The sequence below is a fragment of the Glycine max genome, chromosome 12, assembly GCF_000004515.6.
Source record: "Glycine max cultivar Williams 82 chromosome 12, Glycine_max_v4.0, whole genome shotgun sequence".
In the NCBI taxonomy this organism is placed as follows: Eukaryota; Viridiplantae; Streptophyta; class Magnoliopsida; order Fabales; family Fabaceae; genus Glycine; species Glycine max.
Window position 1 is genome coordinate 21,746,590 of NC_038248.2, and position 12,096 is coordinate 21,758,685.

The 12,096-nt window shown below is 36.7% G+C and overlaps 1 non-coding gene across 1 annotated transcript; it reads left to right on the forward strand.

Moving 5' to 3' along the window:
• The first annotated feature begins 9,248 nt into the window (after window positions 1–9,248).
• On the forward strand, window positions 9,249–9,321 carry TRNAR-CCU (transfer RNA arginine (anticodon CCU)). Its single transcript has one exon. It is a non-coding gene; the product is annotated as a tRNA-Arg (tRNA).
• The last annotated feature ends 2,775 nt before the right edge of the window (window positions 9,322–12,096 follow it).

The following is a 12,096-nucleotide window of genomic DNA, read 5'->3' on the forward strand; positions in this document are numbered from 1 at the left end:
TATGGATGGAGTTTCCTTCAGGAAACAGAGAATTTGAGGAAGCCATGAATCTTGAACTTGTTAAACGTTCTACAAGATACCTGCTCTGATACCAATTGTTGGATCAAGTGGCCTCGGAATAATTAAGAAGGGGGGTTGAATTAATTATTAATGTGTCTTGACTGATTAAAAATTTATCCTTCTTAATGTTACTAGATTCAACTAGGCTTTTACTACTAAGTTACGAAAGTAAAGAATAGAAACAATAACTTAACCAAAAGTAAAAGCAACAATTAAAAGTACACAGCGGAAATTAAAGAGTGTAGGGAAGAAGAAGACAAACACAAGATTTATACTGGTTCGACCACAAACCGTGCCTACATCCAGTCCCCAAGCAACCTGCAGTTCTTGAGATTTCTTTCAACCTTGTAAAATCCTTTACAAGCCAAAGATCCACAAGGGATGTACCCTACCTTGTTCTCTTTGAAAAAACCAAGTGGATGTACCCTCCACTTGAACTGATCCACAAGAGATGTACCCTCTCTTGTTCTCAGTATAACAATCCCCAAGTAGATGTACCATCTACTTGTACCACAAAGGATGTACCCTCCAATGTGTTGGGACAAAGAATTCTCAGGCAGTTAGTCCTTTGAATCTTTGTAAGGGGAAACAAAAGATATCTCAGGCGGTTAGTCCTTTGAGATCTTTTGTTTAAGGGGAAGGGAAGAATCAAAAGAATTCATAGGCGGTTAGTCCTTTGAATTCTCTTGGAAAGAGAGAAGAGAGACACAAAAGAATTCAGGCGGTTAGTCCTTCTATTCTTTTGTCAAAGGGAGAAGAGAATGAAAAAGATGAATAGCAAAGTTTTTGAACAATGAACTTTTCTTGGAAGAGAAAGTGTTGAACAAAAACTTTTAGAAAGATGAAGAGAAATGAATTAGAAAGTTTTGTAGAAAGTGTTGAAAGATTGTTGAAGGATGATTTTAAATTCATGTCATGGTCACATATTTATAATCTCTTGATGACTCAAGTTAAAGTTTGTGACTCTTGGTAATTTCTTTAAAACTAGTCACCCTTTAAAAATTGTGACTCTTTTGAAAACTAGTCACTTAAAAAGTTGTGACTTTTGAAAAAATCTTCCTAAACAAGTCACTTGAAGAATTGTCACTTTTGGAAATTTATTTTTTGAAATGAGTCACTGGTAATCGATTACCATCAAGGTGTAATCGATTACACATCAACAGATGTGACTCTTCATGTTTAAATTTGAAAATTAAAACGTTTAGAAACACTGGTAATCGATTACAAGTATTATGTAATCGATTACACAAGTTTAAAATGATTTGAAAATGTTTAAACACAAGTTTTGACTCTTGAAATTTGAAATCTAACATTTTAAAACACTGGTAATCGATTACATGCTTATGGTAATCGATTACAACTTTGTAAATCAGTTTTGAAAATAATGTTGGCTACTGGTAATCGATTACTACCTTCTGGTAATCGATTACCAGAGACTAAAACTCTTTGGTAATGATTTTGTGAAAACTTCTTGTGCTATTCAATGTTTTGAAAAATGTTTTTAGTACTTGTCTTGATTAAGTCTTCTCTTGATTCTTGAATCTTGAGTCTTGAATCTCGATTCTTGAAACTTGATTCTTGAATCTTGATTCTTGAATCTTGATTCTTGAATCTTTGGAATTTGCTTAACTCTTGATTCTTTGGCATCATCAAAATAATCTTGGAAGGAATTGCTTCCACATGATAAACTTTTAATTCTATAAATTCATTATCTTTTATTAACACACTATTCAACCCCCCCCCCCCTCTCCCCTTCTAGTGTGATTTTTGTTATTTCAGTCACGGTCCCAGACTTGATGATTTGTTGTGGTGAGATATGAATTTGTTGGGGTGAAATTGCTCACTTTGGCACTTCACTTCTTATCCTCGTTCATTGTGGTGAACACTCCATTCATTGTGGCAAATTGGGATAATCAACTCTACTTTTGACTTTTCCTTGAAAATGTCTTGTATGCAAAATATTCACAAAAACATAGTAAATTCTATTTTTGTTTCCTAAAATTAGTTTTCACAATTTTATTAACAAAACAAGTAGTTCCAATCTAAAATGCTAAGGAAAACAAAGATGATTGCTCACAAACATAAGGTTCAAAAAGCATTTATCAGCTCCCTACAACAAAAAACTCCTTAGCCATGAAGAGTCTCAACCGTTGGTTATGGTATGGTTGAGGAAGTAGAATAAGATAAGGAGCTCTTAGAGGAACTATGGGAAAAAGGATGGCTGAGGAGAATAAAGAAAAGGAGGGGGGAGTATTCCCCAAGGCCAAACATTTCTACTCCCTAGAGGAAAGTCATAATTAGGTGTTAAGTAAGCGGGTAAGCTTCAAAACGCTTGAACAGAAACTTGAAATAGAAACAATGACACTAGAAGAGGGGTTGAATATCGTGTTAATCAAATATAATACCTTTTTAAAACTTTTAACACAAATATAGACAAATATGTATATGTATTGTTAGTCATCCACTTAAAAGAAAACAGTTTTTAATAAGGCCAAGCTTGATCGTCCAATGACTAAATAAGATAAAGTCTTTAAAATAGTTTTTCAGGCAAATACTTGGTATGAAAATAATGACAAAAGGTGCTAATAGAATGCTTAACAAACCATCAAAGAATGATGTAGAAACACTTGGTTTATACTGGTTCACTCAACCTGAGCTACGTTTGGTTCTCCCTTACAGAACAATAAAGGAAATCAAAACTTGATTACAAAACAAGTATTTTGACCTGTCACTCCTAGCTATACAAGTATTCTTAATACCACTTCTGGAACTATCTTAAACTCCCCCTGAAACTAAGAAACCCAAGTATTATTTAACACAAAGCCACTCCTAGCTTTCACAAATAGTAGTTTGAATGAATACAAGTATTCAATAACACTCAATGAGTGAGTAAATAAAAAAGCTCAAATACAAGATAACTTTTCTTGAAAAAGGATAAACAAATGAAAACTTAAATTAGTTGTTTAGTGATTTCAACAGTGTTTTGCTTTAGAGATATTCTCATTTTCTTGTAATGTTTTTTCGTCATATTTGTTTTAGATTTCAGAGAAAGATCTGTTACGGGATCAGTGTTGATTCCTTGAAAAGACCATTGTCTCACATTGGGATGTAGCAGAGCCTAAATCACCTAATATCCCTAGACATGGATTAAGACTTATATTAAATAATTTGCATTACGAGCAGAGATGCATAAATAGGCTAGACAATACCACTCTATCCCTAGACATGGATTACCTAGATGTTCTTCCCAAGTTCTTAGCATATAAACATTTCCCAATATGTATATCCTAAAACAGTACATGAAAATGGATGATCAGACCACAAGCATGTGAATGAGCACAAAGATGAACAATAATATCAACATCATATTAATAGAGAGTTTAGAATCATTACATCAAAGAGTTTAGTTTGCATAACTCCCAACAACAGGTGGTTTTATCCTCTCATTATCATGAGAGACTTACAAATATAAAAGTAGGATCAAAGGGAAGAAAATGGAAGAGAAATGGATTGAAACGAATCGGCTAGAGCTCTGGAATTGATTTCCTTCAACAATGGCTTATTAGTTTCCTTGCTCCTCTGCTTCTTGTTGGTTTCTTCCTACTAAGGAAACAAATGTTTCCTTTCGTTTTATATGCTTCACCAATTGATTGGCCAATTAGAACTTCCTTGTGCATTTAGCGCGACACTCGCACTGAGCACGCATGTCCAGCTGAATCAAGTAGCCACGTGCTAAGCGTAGGATGTGCGCTTACTCGTAACAGTTATCTTCCAATGTGGCTTCTTATGCTAAGCGGCTTGCTTAGGCTTAGCGGTCCTGACTCGCTAAGGGCGACACTTCAGTTCATCAATTCTCTTCCATGCCTCTACTACATCTCTACACAAAATACAATCAAAATTACTATAAATTCATTAACTTTAGCATCTTCTAGATAAAGACTCAAAAGAAGCTAAGTTCCTATTGTTTCAACACAAAATAAGCAATAAAAGAGAAGAAAATGATATAATTGCTATGTGATTTTAGTATACAAGTGACGTATGCATAACAATTATCAATTGTTAATTATCAAAATCCAAGGTAGATGTGAAAAGTGGTCATCCAGATGTAACTAAACTCAATCACAGTTGGCCAAAAGGGGGTCCTATCAAGCAAGTGGATATGCTTGATGACTTTTACTTTGTCCAAGGATGTTGGTAAAAAGACAAAGTTAGAGGAAAAAAGGAGGGACAATGACGACATACTGGGAGCGATTATGACAAGTCAAAGCATGGTGTTATAAACTCTAAGGTGGTTAGGAATGACCAGGGGAAGAAACCCAATTAGGATATGAAACATGGCTATAAGGCCAATGTAGGGGATCAGTAGGATAAGGTTGTAGCAACACAAAAGCAATTTGCTCAGAAGATGGTGGTGAGGAATGGGTGGTAAGAATCCCCAAAAGCATCCTATGGGCAAGAAGAGTAGGGCCATGGACAATTCAGCCAATCCAAAGAAGTAGAGTAACAAAAAGGTGGCTAGGACAAAAGGGGAAGGGCAATTGTCCTCGAGTGGGTCCCATTTAGTGACTCACACAAAAAGTTCAAATGATAAGGATGTTGGTACAGAGAAGGGAACAGGCCTTAGTGACGAAGAGAAACGACACAAAGATGAAATGATTTTGGAAAGAATAAGGGAGGTGGGTAATAGATTTGATATGGACTCTTGTTTAACATGATTAAAGTGGTTCACAATAGCATGACCCATCCTAGAACCCAACCTTAGCCTGGGGTACAGGTGGGCCAAGGCACAATTTTGAGGAATGACACTCATATGAGTGAAACTATGGGGGTTACAAACATTGGGCCCTTACCTAAAGAGAATAATCCATGTTTGTGTACTAAAGGCTCTCTAGCCCAGGTGACATCGCCCAATAGGGCCCAAATTCCTTAAGTTATCCATGAATATTATCACATGGAACAGTAGAGGCTCAGGAAGAAAAAGTTTGGCCCTTTTGATTAAAATTCTGACCAACAACTACTCTATTGACTTAGTTATTCTTGTTGAAACTCATGGAGACTCCAATACAACGAATATTCTTACTAAGAAGTGCAATTTTGACAAAACCCTATGTGTGGACGCTACGAGCCAACTAGGAGGGATCTGGTGCCTTTGGAGGGACTCATGGGATGTGGAATTCATTTATTTGTCTATGCAAACACTGCACCTGAAGGTTTCTTTTAAGAAATAGAATTGTTGGTTCTTTATCTAAATATATGGTTGATCTCAAGTTCCTCTGAGGAAGGTCCTATGGGAGGACCTTATTGATTTGGTTTCGAGTACTAGTGGCGAATGGATGGTGGCAGAAGATTTCAACTCCTTTATTTTCCCCCATGAGAAGAATGGGGGATCATGGAGCCCTTTGGCAAAGAATTCCCTTGTTTTTAAATCTACCATTCAAGTATGTTAGCTTCTAGACATGGGTTTTGAAGGCTTCACCTTCAGCTGGAATCGGAATAGGGTGCATGAAAGGCTAAACAAGGTTCTGATTAATAGGGAGTGAAGGGTTAGATTTCCTAAAGCCCACTTGTGTCATATTCCACCCTTCACTTACGATCATAATCCCCTTCACTTGAAGTTCAAATCCTCTTTAAATTATAAAATGGAAAGGATACCCTTCAGATTTAAGGCAGTGTGGCTTACCTGTAGTGACTTTCCAACTTTCGTGAAGAACAATTGGAAATTCCTAATCCACTAGAATATGAATTTATCCAATTTCATGGAGAAGCTTAAAGGATGGAATAGAGATGTGTTTGACCACATTTTCTATCAAAAGAAATGGGTTCTTGAGAGCCTAGAAGGTATTGCAAAAAAGCTTAATATTTCTTATAACCCCTTTCTATTTGATTTATAGGGGAAGCTATGGAATGACCTTGAACAAGTCCTCTTTAGGGAGGATATCCTTTGGTAGAAGAAATCTAGTTGTAAATGGCTAAAGTATAGAGATCAGAACTTCAAATTTTTCCATTTAGCAACTGTCATTCATAAGAGGAGGAATTTCTATGAAAGTCTTTAGCTAGAAGATGGAGAGTGGACACCATTGAGCATGAATTTTCTAGGAACTTCCTGGATAAGTTCTCTAAAACTCATTAGCCCATTGCCCTTTTCCTGTGGGATGGGTTCCCTACTCTATTTGATGTGGAGACTCAGGATTTGGGAAAGGATATCTCTAAGATTGAAATTAAGTAGTTACTCTTCCAGATAGGAGGCCTCAAATCCCCAGGAGATGATGGGTTGCAACCTATTTTCTACCAGAATCAATGGGAAGTTATCCGTCTAGCCCTATGTGAGCTCATATGTTCTTTTTCCAAAACCCTGAGAATGTGGCAGACTTTAATGGTACTTTGATTGTCCTTGTGCCAAAGTAAGATAATACCTCTAAACTAACCCAATTTCTCGCTAGTATCCTCTTCAACGTCTCCTATAAAATCCTTATGAAGGTGCTTGCTACTAAGTTCAGACACATCATGGGGAAACTAGTTAACCCAGTGCAGTGCAGTTTTCTGCCTAATAGGCAAAGTCGTGATAACATCATAATAGCCCAAGAAGTTTTACATTCTATGCGCTTTAGGAAGGGAAATAAAGGTTGGATGGTTGTGAAGCTTGATATAGAAAAAGCTATAGTAGTATTTGAGGAAGCCACTATAGAGCAAGCTATAGTAGTATCCTTCAAGATTGTCTGAATCATTTTTTTCCAAGCTCAAGCCAAAACATCAATAAGGGAAAAACCAAGATATATTTCTTCAAAAATGTTAACTAGACGGTTGAGGAGGAGAAAAGCTCCAAACTGGGATTTGGATGAATTGACAACCTCGAAAAATATTTGTGAGTGAATTCATCACAAGAAGTCGTCTTGAAGCACTTATAAGCACATTTTGGACATGGATGCTTCTAAACTTTCAGCTTGGAAGGCGAAAAACATGTCTCTGGTGGGAAGAACCACCCTCATTAAGTTTATGCTCTTGGCGATTCCTACTTATGTCATGCAATCTGAGCGGCTTCCAAGATCGGTGTGTGATGAGTTAGACAAGATGAGCAGAGGTTTCCTTTGGGGGGAACATCAAGGGAACCAAAAGTGGCATACTATAGCTTAGGATATTATTTGCGTTCCTTGTAAGTGAGGCGGTCTGGGCATTAAAAAGATGAGGGAGGTTAATGATGCTTTCCTTAAAAAGTTGGCATAGGAAGCATGTTGTGATAAAGATAAGCTTTGGGTCAGAGTGTTAAGAGGGAAGTACAAGTGTGGTGATGGGATGCCTTCTTTCCACACTAATAGTAAAAATATCACGAGATGCTAGAGGGGTATCTCCTCGGTTTGGGAATCTTTTAGGAACTCAATGTCCTGGAATGTGGGTGATGGAAACCATATTCTATTCTAGACATATTGGTGGGCGGATGAAGCTGGTGTTTTAAAGGATAATGCCATTAGGCCTCTCCAAAGCTCCTACACTCAAAAAGACTTTATCTCAGCTTACCCTTGTGGATGGATCGTGGAATCACCGCTACCTTCTAGAAATGTTACCGAACCACATTAGCAATCTCATCATGGTTATTCCTCCTCATTCTTCTTCCCTTGGGAGGATGAATTTGATGAGATGGGTAGAGATGGCATATGGAAGTTTCAATGTTTCCTCTGCTCATGCCAGCTCCTTAGCCCCTGCGATGGGAAACAACAACAGATTATTTCTCCTTCTCTGGGCTTGGCCAGAACCTGAAAGAACTAAAGCCTTCCTCTGGAAAATGTCTCACAATGCCCTTCCTTCTAATGCTCTTCACTTTGCCAAAGGTATAGCCCAGGATGCTCTATGTCCAGTTTGCATTGGGCAAGTGGAAAGTACTATTCATATCCTTCTTGATTGCCCTTTCTCCATGGGTTTATGGAATTCGATTTTCTCTAAATTGCACCATAGAGATGACTAGTTCTAGAACCAGCAACTTCCTCACTGGTTGTCCTTTAATTTGAACCATATGGGGCTTGCTAAGGTGGGTTGGAATCTAATTTGGCTTGTCCTTGAAGCCATTTGGAAGAGGAGAAATAACAGGGCTTTCAATGGCTTTTGGAGTGAGGACTATGATATTTTCACCTATGAAACTAGAACCACTTCTAATGCCATTATGATGCATAGAGAGGAAAAAGGGAACCATTCCAGATTATTCCCTAATCATATGAAGCTTTTTAGTTGGTAGCCTCCACAACGAGTTTGTTGAGCTTAATTGTGATAGGACCTTTTCTTCAGCTATTTATCGTTGCCTCTCTGGGAGGTGTTATCAGAAATTATTGGGGTCATTTTATTGTGGGCTTTGCGCCTAATTTGGGTCAATGCACCATTGTGAAGGTTAAGTTTTGGGCCATCCTGCATACTTCTCAACTGGCTATAAGTAGTGGTTTCTTGAAGTTGAAAATCAAAATTGATTCTCAATTGGTTGTCTAATTCATTAAAAGCGGGGTTTCTCCTCATCACCCTTGTGTTGCTCTAATGCATAGCATCAATCTGGCGTTGAACCGATTCACTTTGTTTAGAATTCGTCATATTTATAGAGAAGTTAATGCCTCTGCCGATGCTTTAGCTAAATAGGGTCTTTCCTTAGATCAAGAGATGAGGGTCAGGATTCTTAACTTTGCTCCAACCTTCCTGAATTTAGCCTTACTAGCCAATTCTTCGACAATGCATTTGTGTACATAGCTATTTGTTCTTTCTGTTTTTAGCCAGCCTGTAATATATAAAAAAAAAAAAAACTTTCATTTGATGGTCTGGGTGTATCTGTTTGTGTTTGTGCTTAATCAATCATTAGGGACTTGTAAAATCCAAAGTATTTGCTTTTCAAATGAGATATTTTCAATATCTTTAAGATGAGGCTGGGAGCTTCGACTAACTTTTATTTTTTTGTCTGAACCACATGTATCCTTCACCGGAGGCAATCCTATTCGTGTCGGATAGGACCATTATGGGCTGCAAACCTCGAATAATGTCCATAACTTCTCAGCAACTAAACAGAACAAATAGTGAAGTGGTTGCAGAAAGCTGCCAATTCGCCATCGTCTTCTTCCACTCTCTTCCAATTGCGCCTATGCTTTTGAAATCTTCATCCAAAAAGCTTTTAGGCGGAATCTAAGTATTTATTGTATTTTTACACACCTCATAATTAATAAGCGCTTGTAGCTCAGTGGATAGAGCGTCTGTTTCCTAAGCAGAAGGTCGTAGGTTCGACCCCTACCTGGCGCGTCCTCTTTTTTATTATTTTGTTGTATATTATTATTTATTATTTTCTGTGTATTTTATGTTCATCACCTTTTGTTCTGTATATTTTTTGTTCTGCCAAATTTTTGTTTGTCTATCTATTCAAACTTCAACCGATGTACAACAACAACAACAACGCCTTATCCCACTAGGTGAGGTCGGCTACATGGATCAACTTCCGCCATAATGTTCTATCAAGTACCATACTTCTATCCAAATCATTAAGTTCGAGATCCTTTTTGATAACCTCTCTTATAGTCTTTTTGGGTCTTCCTCTGCCTCGAATTGTTTGCCTTCTCTCCATCTGGTCTACTCTCCTCACTACAGTTTTTTCATTAAGCAATTGTGCAGATCATTAAGCAATTGGTTCCTAAATTTATCTGTGCTCTAAACAAAATGTAGAAAAACTTGTGCAGATCATTCATTATAAGAAGCACAAAATCTGCTGTCACCGTGTACATTTCTTCAAACGGCTGGAATATCTATCCATCTCCTTTTAGAAAACTTAATGTACAATTATGTACCACAATATGCAGATAAGCTAACTAATTAACTAACTACTCTGCTCGTGTTAAAAGAAACGCTAATATTTACAGGTAACTCAAGTACAAGATTTCATCCATCTCCATTCTCCTCTGTATGACTTTTTCCCATTAGTTTTTAGGTGAATTCTCCACTGAGTGCAGCACCAGCAGCTCTACGAATTGCTTTGGCAACCCTCCAAATCTCATATTGAATTGATGATAGCCGACGACCTAGTGATAGAATCAGAAATCCCTGGGAAGAAATTAACCTCCCATGGTTGCTTGAAGGCCCAAACACCTATAACAGAAAATGTCAGGTTTTATGTTTCATTTACAACATGCAACGATGATAATATGCGAGTAACACACTCACGAGAGATGCTTGAAGTCCATCTGCATCCAAGAAGCCTTTTTCCGCAATTAGTCTATCATTCAATGCTCGCTTTTTCATATCTACCAAACAACCTTCAGTTTCTTGCAATCTCAGTTTTTATGGTTCAAAAGAAAGACAAGCATAAATGCATGGCAATTGGAAACAAGTTGGAGTGTTTACAACATAAGAAACAATATATGAAAACCATTGCGGTTATTTTGGCTTTACCTTTAATTCATCATCGGCTTCTTTGGCAGCAGAAGCAGATTCTTCAATTGAAAGGGTTAATGGATGTAGAGAAATTTTCTGGTCTATCAAGTTGCTCAACGTGTTTTTGTACAACTGCCCAAAGCAGGGAAAGATTACATAATCAATATATGGATGCTGTGCAACTAATACTGTAATACATGGTGCCAATTACACAACCAACATCAATATTACAAAAACTTTCTTCAATTCATTTCTCACTGTTTGTTTTATTCAGTTTCTCACTGTTTGTTTCAGCCCTATGTTAATCTTTTCTTATTAGATAAAGACCAACGTCTTTTAGATTAAGAAAAAAAACAATTTAATGGAATTCATGAAAATTCAATTTTAAATATTTTTAATGTTTAACAAGAAAAAAATGTTGGATAATAATCAATCAAAACACACTCACGGTCCATCCATTATTCAGGCAACTTCCATGCATTATGCATCATGCATCATGCATGTCAGGATGTCACTAATTAGTATCATTGTATCAACTCATTTAATTTAGTAGTTAACTCTCAAATAAAAGTCCCTAGTTTATTTAACAGTGGAACTACCTATCCCAAAAGACAGTAGCTAACAAGAAGTTAGTTTAAATCAGAGGTGAATATAAATGCACACCTGTAACTGTAACTAATTTGCATATGGAACGTAATTGAAAGGAAGAACAGGATCATCAGCCAAGTGAAGGGCTACAAGCCCCCAAACTCCAACAGTTACAACAAAGAACAGAAAAGTAACATCTTATGACTGTCACATGGATTTACAGTTCATTAAAAATAGAAACTTTTAAACCATAAAAGAAAAATCTAACCAGTAACATGGCGGTGGAAGAATGGATCTCAATACTATGCCATCCAGTTATAGGAGTCGAACGCAGTGTGATAGATGGGGAAATCTGGAAATCGGAAAGAGATTATTACACCACTATTATTAGAAATTCAAGCCTATGGATATATGACACATTATAGACATGGCATATTAGAAGCATATTGAGGTAGCAGGGCCATGGAAGCCACTAGGTGAGTGAGGCAACCACCTTAGGCCCCACTTTAGTTCTTAATTTCTTTAAAAAATGATAATTTTTTAATTTAAATTATAAACTTTATTATAGTATGTGAAATTATTTCTTAGTAAGTCTATGCAAGTTAAAAATATGTATATACAAAGATATTTTTGTAAATCATTTAAGTTTATTGCTCATTTACAAAGATAGAGAAAACTATTTACATTTAATATACAGTGATTGAATAAATTACCATAAAGTTTGGTGTAAGAATAGATTACCATAAAGTGAAATGTTGAAATTGTTTTATTGTAAATGCATTTCAATAAGTTAGAAATAAAATGAAACTCGACGAATAATATCAAAGTAAGACTCAACTCACTCAAGTATAAAATTTGCCTCAGGCCTAGAAAGTTTTAGACACGGCCCTGTGAGCTAGAAATAATTTAATTTTGTATCACAAAACAATATGCTTAAAGAATCTGGGACTGGACAGTGAATCATGAGATACATAACTCTTCCATAATACATATCAAAATGAATGGAACCCCTGCGTGCTGCACAAATGGAGCAAAATCAGAATCAACTCCACTGAGCCTTTGAAT